At 37.3% G+C, this 12,003-nt stretch overlaps 2 protein-coding genes across 2 annotated transcripts in view; one reads left to right on the forward strand and one right to left on the reverse strand.

The window, feature by feature from the left end:
* The window catches only part of LOC105834482, a 289,072-nt gene that overhangs the window by 197,059 nt on the left and 80,010 nt on the right, over positions 1-12,003 (reverse strand). The gene's annotated exons all lie outside the window — the stretch shown is intronic.
* The window catches only part of LOC105833859 (facilitated trehalose transporter Tret1), a 48,613-nt gene that overhangs the window by 19,451 nt on the left and 17,159 nt on the right, over positions 1-12,003 (forward strand). The gene's annotated exons all lie outside the window — the stretch shown is intronic.

The raw sequence follows: 12,003 nt of genomic DNA on the forward strand, positions 1-12,003 counted from the left end.
TGCTATTTGTGCCGCTAATTGATTAACCATATTTGCAAAGCATTACAAATCCGGTGTAGGTAATTGAATGTAATTTGATGCAATCTGTACCTTCCTCCGAACCCCTCGTTTTCACACATTTCATTAATTAAACATCTGTCAATGCGCATTAATTAGTAGAGTGTATATTATCGATGTTACACTTTCCATACTCCGGGCTTTTAAATTACGTTATGATCAGAAAATTCGACATGAAATTCGCAGGCTCGCAACGCGCGAGCGATGATTCGAAAAATCGAAAGCAAAACCGGATTGCGTATGAATGGCAAGAGAAAATAAACAATTATTTAAAAACAATCTCTTACTTGGGCTTTAAGGATTTAAAATTAACATACAGTGAAGGAGCATGTAAATCAAGCAAGATGTGCGTACTAATTATTTGTGGATGATTTATCAATTTTCTGAATAAATGTTTCGACCTCAATATCGGGTCATCCTCAGTGTTAAAAAAAAATTAATGCAATTATATTAATCATAATAAAGTATCATCTAAGTTTCAAATACTAAAAAATAAGTACAATGATGTCAATGTCTAATGTAATCTTATAAGTAAAGTTTCTTTTTTTAACTTAATATTATTTATTTTTTATACATACAATATATGATATTCGAAAGCAGTGGCACCGATATTACACGTAATAAACAAAAATTTCTCGGTTACGCGCCATATATCTTTTCCACGCACGAAGATCGTATTCAACTTATTTTCGCCATTTTCCTCTTCCTGCCAGCCATCATAAACACCGTTCCCTTCACTCTTCCGCCTATGTGTGAGAGAGAATGAGTATACGAAGCCATTTGGAGGGTGAAACGACTCGAGAATCTCGTGCAACGAGGAGTGCAAGTCAAGAACAAATAACGGCAATTGCATCAGTTTCATGGCAACGCCGCTGATGCAACAGCTTCTTTGCTCTACCGATCTCCCCGCTATACTTTCTACAACTGCAGAAAGAGCTCTTATTACACGCGGTATGACTATAAATCGTTTGTATAGTCGTTTTCACAGATGCCAACGTAAACTAGAGATATTATTAATCATTCAACAAATTAATAAGTAAACAATTATCAAAAATCATTATCAAAAATATATCCCAGATAAAAACTCTTTAAAAAAAAGTTGAATATTGCCATGAATTAACTGTGATACGCATTAATTACAAATTTCTTTTATTAAATACAAATTTAAATGTCAGACTTAGCTAAAGCATAGTCTAAAATTAACTGAAAGTGAAAGAGTAAATTTAAAAAATAAATAAAAAGAAATAAATTAATATCTCTAAAAAATATATAGAAAGTAAAACTGGAAATCATCTGAAATAAATTATATGGAAAACAATTAAAAATCCACAGGTAGTAAAAATACTAATGACCTCATCATTCGTACAATTAGCATTATCATCGTAACCGTCAGCACACTTGTTGATTCACGTTATCGTTCGTAAGAATCATCGGAATTCCCACGGAATAAATTTCATATCCATTAGATCTCTTTTCGCTCTGGAGAGTGGATATTCCGTCAACAAAAAAGATCGCAAACACCACAAGCATATCGATCGAATGATAATAGATCGTTGCCTTCTCACGATTTTTCACTTCGATCGTTTTCATTTTGTGATTCACGATGAGCTTATCAAATTTTATGGTCAAATGTTTTCTCTATATTAGAAATATCTCTGTTATAAAAGTGATGAAAAAAGAGAAAAATAGAAAAAGAGAAAGTAAAGAGATGGATTTTATAGGATATTGAAAATATCGAGTTATTTTGTTTTACCCAAACTTAATAAAATTCGCAAAATTTATACTAAAATTTGTCTTCGAAATTTATTCTTTCATCAAAATGTAAAGCAAAATAATGCTTAGACTTCCAGATTCGTTGGTGTATGCGTATTTGCAACAATCGCTTTATTCCTAGAAATTCGTTCTTGCCTTATGTATTCATAAGGATATGTTACTTCCCATGTAGGGTTTTACAATCGGCTCAGTACTGCGCCAACAGTAGTGAATACTGGCCGTCGGAGTTCGGGTACTGGTGCGGTACTGAAAACACTATTGGCGCAGTACTGGCGCAATGCTGGATGATAACTTGGGTCGAATATTGACAGACAGTACTGGTTCAACCGTCGTAGCCAGTACTGCCCCAATACAAGCATTACGATCGGCCCTGTACTGAGCCACTACCGGTTGCCAGATTTTCAATACCGGCGCACTACTGGTAGCACTAACGGTTTAGTACTGGTCGCAGCATCGGATTACAACTGATCTGGATGTCGGCAACTTATGCTAGTTTATAGACATTAATTTGATGAATAATTGAATACATGTATTTTTATGGATATGACATTTTATTGTATTAATAATCTGTCACATATATATATATATATATATATTCAATTATTCATCAAATTAATGTCTATAAGCTAGTATTAAAATGTTAACAATATCAAATATTATAAATATTAATATTATAAATATTATTTATGTATATAAATATTATTTTACACAATGTTATTTTTTTCTTTCTTTCTCTCTCTCTCTCTTTCTTTCCCTTTCTTTCAATTTGACAATAACACTCTTTTCAACATACATTAATTATAATTTACTTATATGTGTACATATGTATATAGACTTACTTTATTTTATTCTTCTTACTTTTCTTTCTTAATTTTTCTTAACTATTAAAATTTTTTTTTCTCTCTCTCTTCTTACCGACTCTTTCTTTCTTTTATCTATTCTTCTTCTATTTTACTTTATCTTCAAATACAGTGTTTCTTCCTCTCTTTCTTTTAATATATAACTAAAAATAAAACATGGCACAAAGTATATTGACTTATCATAAAATAATTATTTCCATTAAAAAAATGGAAAATTTTATATACTTATCTGATTATACAATGGATAGTACGTTATACTATAATTTCTCCTTCCGAAATGTAATATGCGTACAGAAACTAAATAAAAACTTGCTCGCCATTAACCTCGCGCATGTCACATCATTAATCCCGAACTGTCACATTATCGCTGTGAAGCTCGCCGCGGACTCGTCTGCTAACGTCAAAGCATATTTGACTGTATATTAGTGCGCCGGTATTGAAAATCTGGCAACCGGTAGTGACTTAGCCAGTCACTTGCCAGTATTGGCCCAGCATTGGCTGACAGAATCTTGGCAAAGAATCGATTGCCGTAGCATTGGCCAAGCATTGGTCTTCGTTGTAATGCCGGATTATTTTATTAAGGTTATGTTAGATAGACAGCCAGTCACTTGCCAGTATTGGCCCAGCATTGGCTGACAGAATCTTGGCAAACAATCGATTACCGTAGCATTGGCCAAGCATTGGTCTTCGTCGTAACGCCGGATTATTTTATTAAGGTTATGTTAGATAGACAGCCAGTCACTTGCCAGTATTGGCCCAGCATTGGCTGACAGAATCTTGGCAAACAATCGATTACCGTAGCATTGGCCAAGCATTGGTCTTCGTCGTAACGCCGGATTATTTTATTTAGGTTATGTTAGATAGGCAGCCAGTCACTTGCCAGTATTGACCCAGTACTGTGTGCCAGAATGTCGAGCAATGTATGGGTGTTAACCATCGGCCAAGTACTGGTTTTTGTTGTAAGTAGACAGCCAGTCTTTTGCCAGTGATGGCCCAGCACTGACTGACAGAACCTTGGCCGACAATTGGCTGCCCTAGTGTTGGCTAAATCTTGGTTTCATTGTCACATCCGGCAACCCTATATGGGTTTATGGATTCATAAAGATCTACAAAATATCCCGAATGGCTAAATATTTTTTTCGCATATTCTCGAAGCACGTGAAATATTTTTCACGTGCGAAAAATATTCAGAATAACAGGATATTGATCGGTGCGTTTTATTTTAATAGAAATAATGGTTTTTGCAAATTTCAATATTTACATTTACGAGAAGATAAGAAAAGCGCGTCAAAAACTATATGACACATAAATTTATTTAATGCTACGCGATCTGCGCGCAAAATAGAGAAAAAGCATAAGGCGGTGCGACCTCGCGTTCAATTAGTGATATTACGAAGAAAATGTCATTTGGCGGAATGCCGCTGTGAAAAATTCACCGTTGCAATAAAAGAGAGTGCTTTCCAAACTGAAATACGGACAACCGATTATACGGAAGAGCGAGGCACACGATGTCATTTGTGCATGCTTCCGCGTGCGAGAGTGCAGATCTACAGGATCAGATGACGTGGGAGGGACAGGAGAACGAAAGAAAGGAGAATTTCTCGGTCGCTAATAACACGGCAATAGGCACGTTATCCACCTTCACGGGAACGACAGCGAAACTATGCCAAGTATGGCCGTTTATCCCGACTTTATGGTTCATCCGGCCTGCACGTCGCGCTTCGTGAATTATAACGCCGTAGTATCTTCTTTACGAGACGCGTCGTCGCTCTGCTCGATTTTCACGAACATCATGGCCGCGAGGGAACCGTGTTCACCCAAGTCCCTTATGGTCTCCATATATAGTATCCCAGATTTGCATCAAGAAAAAAATATAGTTTTTCTCTCAATGTTCGTCGAATTGATCTAGCTACGCCGTAGGAGACAAGCATGACATAATTATTAATGGTATATTGGACACTAAATACTATTTTGTAAATTTCTTTCGCGATAGAATTGTTAAACGGATAGTAATTTTAAAAACTGAATTAACAATGTAAGTAAAAAAAAACACCTACTTTCGTTCAAACGAGGTATCTGAAATTCTCAATATTTGTTATCTACCTAATTAACTGCATGTATGTATACGAACATCGTATGCGTCGTAGCTGAGGATGTTTTGGCTCTATAATACCAGTTAAAAGTTATCAAAATTTTATAATAGATTTGCTGACTTCTTCAATTTATTTTTTTTTTTCAAGTCAACGAAAAAAAATTTGATCGTGAATATTGGAATTTAAGCTCCAAAATCACTTGCAAAAAACAACAAAAAATTTGATTTACGTAAAGCTTATGCAATAATCCTATTTTGTTGCAAATTTAAATAAATTTTTAAACAAATGAGTAAATCCAAATTTATTTTTAGGAATATTTAATAAAGTATTACTTTATTATTTTATTTTATGAGTAAAAAATTTGATTTAATTCGTAATGCTAATACTTTGTCATGAAATTTATCTCTGAATAACAAATAAGCAGACATTACTACAAAATGCGATTTTGCATAAGAATCAAGAGTAAACAAAAAATTAAATAACTTTCGAACTAATAAGAGGATTACGTTCAAATTTTATACAGAGAATTCAAATGTAATAATAAGAGAATTCGTAAAAATTTTAAATTTTTTGTAATACTTTAAAATGTGACACATAGTACATTCTTAATACGCAAGAGAAAATAACAGCGTAAAAATAAATGTACAATCGTAAAATAAGTATGCAAGATATTCCTTTGACAGATAATATTTTATTTATTAATTTTGAAAAAAATGCCAGGAACGAAAATTATTAATATGCTTAAAGCAATTGTAAGAAGGCTTTTAAAACGTGTTCTCTTAAACCGATGTCATTTTGTTATGGCTTCGGTCAAAATTGTTTTATACGTGTAGAAGCTTGTAATTCAGGCCAAATATAGGCCATGTCTAATCTAGTTTACGTTTCAATTCAAAGTCTTATCTAAGGCGATGGGGCGCCGAAAAGACGACACACTGTTATTTTCGTCTTTCATTACGCGGGCCACTGACATAGTTCGCACACAATAATTAAAGGGAGCCCCTCTGCGTTCGTCTAATTAAAGCGCGCTAATTATTGAAGTGAATTACGAGCAGTCTCCTTCATTTCGTAACGACGTAGGACAGGTTGTCGACGAAGTCGCAATAATTATCTCGCTCGTAGCAGTTATATAGGGGCAAACATTAGAAGAAAACATCAAATTTATACGTTATCTTGAAACTCAAGTATAGATTACAATGAGCGCAGAATTTTTTTATTACAGAACTGATACACGCACATACGTATGTAGGTCGATGCATTTACATGCGAATGTCGACAACTCTTCAACGCAATTTTATATGGCAGTAAATTCAGAATTCATCATTCCAGCAGGAAAAACGAACTATCGACAAACTGTCGAGCAAGGGCATGGGCTGAAATCTCGGCTACATACACTGCACCTGATGCACACGTATGTAAATCCCGCTGAGACAATTTCGATCGTGCGATATAATTTACATGATAATATCACGTTCACATAAATGCGGATCTTAATTAGTTGATAACGATACACGATTTTTTATAAACAACGTAATAAATCAAGTCCTTGTAAGAAGAATTGTTGTTAAACTAAAATTAATTAAAATTAAAGTGTCAAACAAATATACACAACGTATGCAAATGTACTTCTTAAAAGAAAGAACAACTAAACTTTGATAAATTTCTTCTCCACAAGAGAATTATTATTCTACCTGCGTCCAGCAATAAATGATAAAATGTACAAAACATACGCCGCATCAATCGGGTATATGTAAATAAGAAAAGACAGTCATCCATCATTCACATTTATAAAACCATATATAAAGACAAATGGTACGATTGTCACGAAACTTGTGAAAAATGAGCCATGAAACACGTCCAAGCGACGGCTCGTGTAGTGTATTACCTCGTACACGCAGAATGTCGGAAAGGGGACAAATGCTCTGTTATAGTAGCACGTTCCTGATACGCAGAACATACGAGGGATGAAATTGTGAGATCAAAATATCGCCAATTGAATTGTTTACAAGTTACCGGGTCAAATTAAAGCTCACCGTACCGTGTAAAAATAAAATTCGAACGACGTAGACGCGCAGCACAAAAGAAGTAAAGACAGCTTACACAAAATGCATGCACGCACATTATTGTTTGTAAAATAATAATTTCGTGCGAGAAGATTAAATTTCGTGCAAATCTAATTCAGGATGATACTCGTCGTGATATCTAGTGCGCGTAAGGTAAACAAACAAGCCGCGGAATACGAATTTTCCGAATTTGCGGCCCGCAAGGATATCGGTTTGTATCTGGGGAATTATGTAAATTCCGAGTAATTGGATTCTCTCCACCCTTTCTCCTCTTCTCCCCTTCTACGCTTTGTGCGTGCCATGTTTGCAGGGATACGCACATACGTTATCTGTAAAACAATGTGAAAAAAAAAACAAGAAAAAAAGCCGATGGTTCATCAACGAAACGTAAATTAATCTAAATCATTAACCTTGTCAAAAGTTTTATTTCAAAAAGTTTGTTATCTTTAGAGGTGTAAAAATGTATCTGTTGTTATGAAATCGTGCGAATTGTTAGAGATACAAAAAGTCCTATTAAAAGGGTTCGAAAAATAATTTACAGTGCAAAAAACATATAATCAATTCTAATAAATGTACGTGTGTACGTACGTATTGTGAATAAGTAATGTAATTCTAGTTCAGGTCAAGCTTCACATTTTGACAACTTTAATATAAAACTCGTTTAAAGTTGTACTCAGTTGAAAGAATATTTAATTTAATGTTGAATATAAAATGAAATACGAAAAAAACTTTTCAACGAGATTACAATTTCCTGAACAATAGTTTTTAAATCATTGCTATCATTGTTTACCGTAAATTGTCGATCTGTTGTGCACGATTAGGATCAGATATTGCAATCCTTCCTTCTACTATTACTAGAAAACATGAGTCGAGTATGCGGCTGGTATGCAAACCGCGAGATTCGCTATTTTACAATCGACAGGCCGCATGCCGGTAAGAGGGAGGCCATATCAGAAGCACCGAATTACCATTTAGTCTAGTTATCTCTAATTACCAGTGGTGATGTGGAACAATGCGCGTTTCGTGTAATATTAAACGAGCCAGATAGTCGGCGCGTAACTCGATGTATCCAAAGTAGTTGAATAATTGCGGATTCACCTTACACAGGGCACAGAATGATTCGATTTATCTTCGAGTGAGAGGAGGTACACTTGCATCGATTAGGAAGCAGAATGTACACGGAATGAATCGTTGTAAGCATGTAACGTTCGTTCACATGAATCACAGAGACACTGGAGAGAGAATCATCAGCAACAGCGAGATCGCGAGATCCACGAGTATAAATGAAGAAAATATATCAGCTCGGAAATGAAAGTAATACGTATAGTAAAAATAACATAAAAATATAGTAAAATAGAATTATAAAATAAAACATATCACAATATATCTTCTAGATAATTTTATATCTTGTATGTTATGAATATTTATTGCTTAAAGTTTATGTTCCTAATACTCATAAAAACGTCGTAAACATTTGATATTTCTTGTATTTTCATATTTATATTTCTGTTCTGCGCTGTCGCGTACATGTAATCATATTTTCTCTGTATTTCTCCACGTTGTCGAGCCTTGTCTTGAAGGAAGCTTTGCTACAGTTGCATATGCAACGATTCGAAAACGTCAAAGACATTTTTATTGAGATCAAATTCAACGTACACATAAAGAAAGAGCAGAAAATGCACATTACCTTAATCAAGATAAAATCCAAATAGGAAAGGGTAATACAATGCACGCTAAAGTAAAAGAAAAGGACACGCTTTCTCTCTCGAATCGCTATTCGAGATATTCTCTTTAATTAAAAATGTCAATAATCGATTCTCAAAGATCTCGTCTATCGAGGTCATCGAGACTGTCTGCATGTAGAACGACAAATAAACGAAACTGTTATCCTTTCTGTCTTGTCGGCGGTACCGGGGGAGTGGCGGGTGAAGGGAAGCAGCACCGTATCGTGCATATGTAGCAGAGTGGATGGGAGCTGGCAGATGCAAAGGCACTCGACGAGAAAGCGAAACGGGACGTGAAGAATAAACTGGTCGGACGATACAGCATAATGTGCAGTCGACGAGGGAAAAATGCAACGGTTTTCGACCAACTATATTTCGCGCCGGCCAGGAGAGAGGAGCGGAAAGTAATCGCGAATCAATTACCGAACCATAATTCACGAGCCATTTACCCGTAACTACTTAATAGCGGCTAGCGTATTTTTGGTATAATCTAGTAATGAACAATTCATTCACGCAGTTATGGTTACCGACCTAAAAATAAACGTTAATAATATCTCGCGCGGATTAAGAATAGAAAGGCTCGTTGCGAGCGATTAAATAATTCAGCGTCCCTCTTTTCTTCTCTCTGAATTCGCATCCATTTCCAATTCTTTCATCTTATTCTTAATCGCGCAATCGTCAACCGAGAGAAGAGAGCAGCTTCCTATAGGGCAGATTTGCTGGCAGATGCAAAGATACTTTTCTTGAGAGAGAGAAAACTGACGCGAAGAGTAAATCAGTCTCCAACGGGCAAAGAGAGAGAGAGAGAGAGAGAGAGAGAGAGAGAGAGAGAGAGAGAAGGGAAGAGCAGAGTGGAAGCAGCTGGAAAAGTTGACTCGACGTCGCGAATCCTTTTTCCTTGCGCCTCGACTATGAGAAAATGTGAAACTCCTTCCGTTCTGAAGAGAAACAACCATCTTTCGCTTTCTCTCTACCGTTTTCTCTTTCTCTCCTATGCTCGCTCTTATTCCCTTAAACCCTACTATACGCTTAATTCTTCCTTTCTCTCGTAGTTATTGCTACCATGTATCTTCTATTATTTATAGACAATTAGCAGATATCATATCCGTCGAGAGACGGATTTTTCATTGCAAAAGTAAAATTGTGTTCGGTTATAAAAAATTAAGCTTATCGATATATTCGATATGGTTCTCAATTATTTTGTGACTACATTGTGATTTTATGAAGACGACTCTGCCCGCGCGCTAAATTCGGAGTGCATATTTTCAAAGAGAATTCTTCAAGCAAAGCGCTAAACATTTAGGCAAATTAGAACTGATAAGGTCAAAGAGAGAAGCTTTAAATAAAATTAATAAACAACGTGGATGCAGGACTGCTATTAATTCACATAGCAATCTATATTAACCCCCGGGTCCGGTGGGGTCGAGGCAACTTGCGGAAGAACGCCCGTCACTTGCGGGATTAATCACGGCCACGTGTCAAGCGGCGATGTAAGCGTCGGACAATAAAGTAGAAAATCGCGGGGCGAGCGGGACTCAAAAGCCGACAGTACAACAAACAGCGTCGATTTAATCCGCGTTCTGCGCACAACGGTTAAAATGGACCACCGCCCAGTCAGCCAGCCAGCCAGCAACGGTCGTCCGAACCAACCGTAGCGTAAAACCGCGATAATCTCGATGGTCATTTGCCTCCACTCTCTCTCGTTCGCGAATTTTTTCGCCCCGCGGAATCTTTGTCGGCTCCATTCATACACCAATTCAAACGTACATACACGTACACGTTGCACTCTCGCTTCCCTCTATATTAAACTCTCGCGTATGAGAAATTACTTCGGCACAAAGAGAGAGCAATTTTGAGATTGGGCTTGTGACCATTTAAAGGGAAATGTCTAGAGAAATGAGACACTGTCTGATCGTGCGAGAGAGACTAATCTTGACAAATCAGCGCGCATACAATTCTTCATCGGGATTACGGCTCGGAATCGCGAGAATCGCTAAAAAGTCACCAGTGCAATCGTTTCGCGAGTGACGCCACTGACGCCACGGCGCTACGGCATCAATTTCCCGTTCCGCACTTCGACGTCGTCGCCCGCGCGTAAATCGTCGCGCGCAGCGGCACGACGGAATATTAAATCTCGCTACTTTAATTGTTGTTACCCCGTTTCGCCGTTGCCGATCGACAAATCACAGGCCGCGGATAAATCACAACGATACGCCAGTTAGAAGCGCGTAATCCCTCGTTTCTCTTTTATTGATTCCAAATTCTTTTTTCCTTAAAAAAAAAAAGCTAGCTCTGCGTCGAGTCGGTTGGACAGCCGGACGCGAGAAAAATAAAAGCGACAGTGCGTTTTTTGCGCGCAGTGAGATTTTCTTGAAATCGTAACAGCCAACTGTCCGATAAAAAACGCCGTCAATATTGTCCCGGGCAAATAGAAAAAAGCAGACAAATAAGCAGTTAAATCGGAACCTAAAATTGTGATACGATTTCGTTTTGATTTCTTCGTAGCGCGATTAGATGTTCCTCGAACATATCTACACAATGTAATGAAAGCTCTACGTTGAAACAAAATAAATACATTATAAATAAACCGAGGGTCTTTCTGATAAATTGACATAAGCGTTCGTTAAAGCTACGAGTTCAGGAATGGCCGGACAAGCACAATTTGATAATAACGATAATGGCATGACGCGCCGATCGATAAAGCCTTCCTTCGAAACGCAGCAGACAAAAAGCCCCATGTTTCACCGGGAGATGCAAGCGGATGCGCTTTACTCTTTGTTTATTCGACAAGCTCTCAACGGCATTTTACATGTACAATTCTCAACCAGGCGCAACGCAGTGCCTCGTCTAACCGCTTTATTATGCAAAATCTTTCGTTATCTTCCCATTCCCCCTTTTTTTTCCTATAGCCTCAGTTCAGCCTCAAGTTACACTCCGTTTCCTTCCGTTCGCTTCATGGTGATCGCCTTTAACATTACGCTAATCCCGCGGAAGCGCGCGGAAACGTACACTTCGTTTAAACGTAACCCTCTCGTGCGAAACTCCACAAGCATCGAGTTGACTTCCCGAATTAATTATCCCACTTTCGTCGTCCGTAAGCTTCGCACGACAGACGGGGGAAGGTCGACATTTGAAGCCGTAGAAATAATTACAGTGGCCCTTCCACTGAAAATTCGAAACTCCATCCGACTGAAACCCACGCAATTGTTAAAATGTCTCTATGCCGCAATTGTTACAACGAAGTGCTCTTACATTTCAAGAACCACGATGTAATCAGCATTTTATCTCGTCAAAAATTGCCCGGAGATGTTAACGCAAGGGAAAATTATTACGGCTATAAATTTCTGATGAGATAAATGCCTGTGTCTAATGAGTCCCTTTGTGTCGCGTCACAACGTTTCGCTCGCTCGTCGGCTCGATTAACAAAGATACTTAC

The sequence above is a fragment of the Monomorium pharaonis genome, chromosome 2, assembly GCF_013373865.1.
Source record: "Monomorium pharaonis isolate MP-MQ-018 chromosome 2, ASM1337386v2, whole genome shotgun sequence".
Taxonomy (NCBI): domain Eukaryota; kingdom Metazoa; phylum Arthropoda; class Insecta; order Hymenoptera; family Formicidae; genus Monomorium; species Monomorium pharaonis.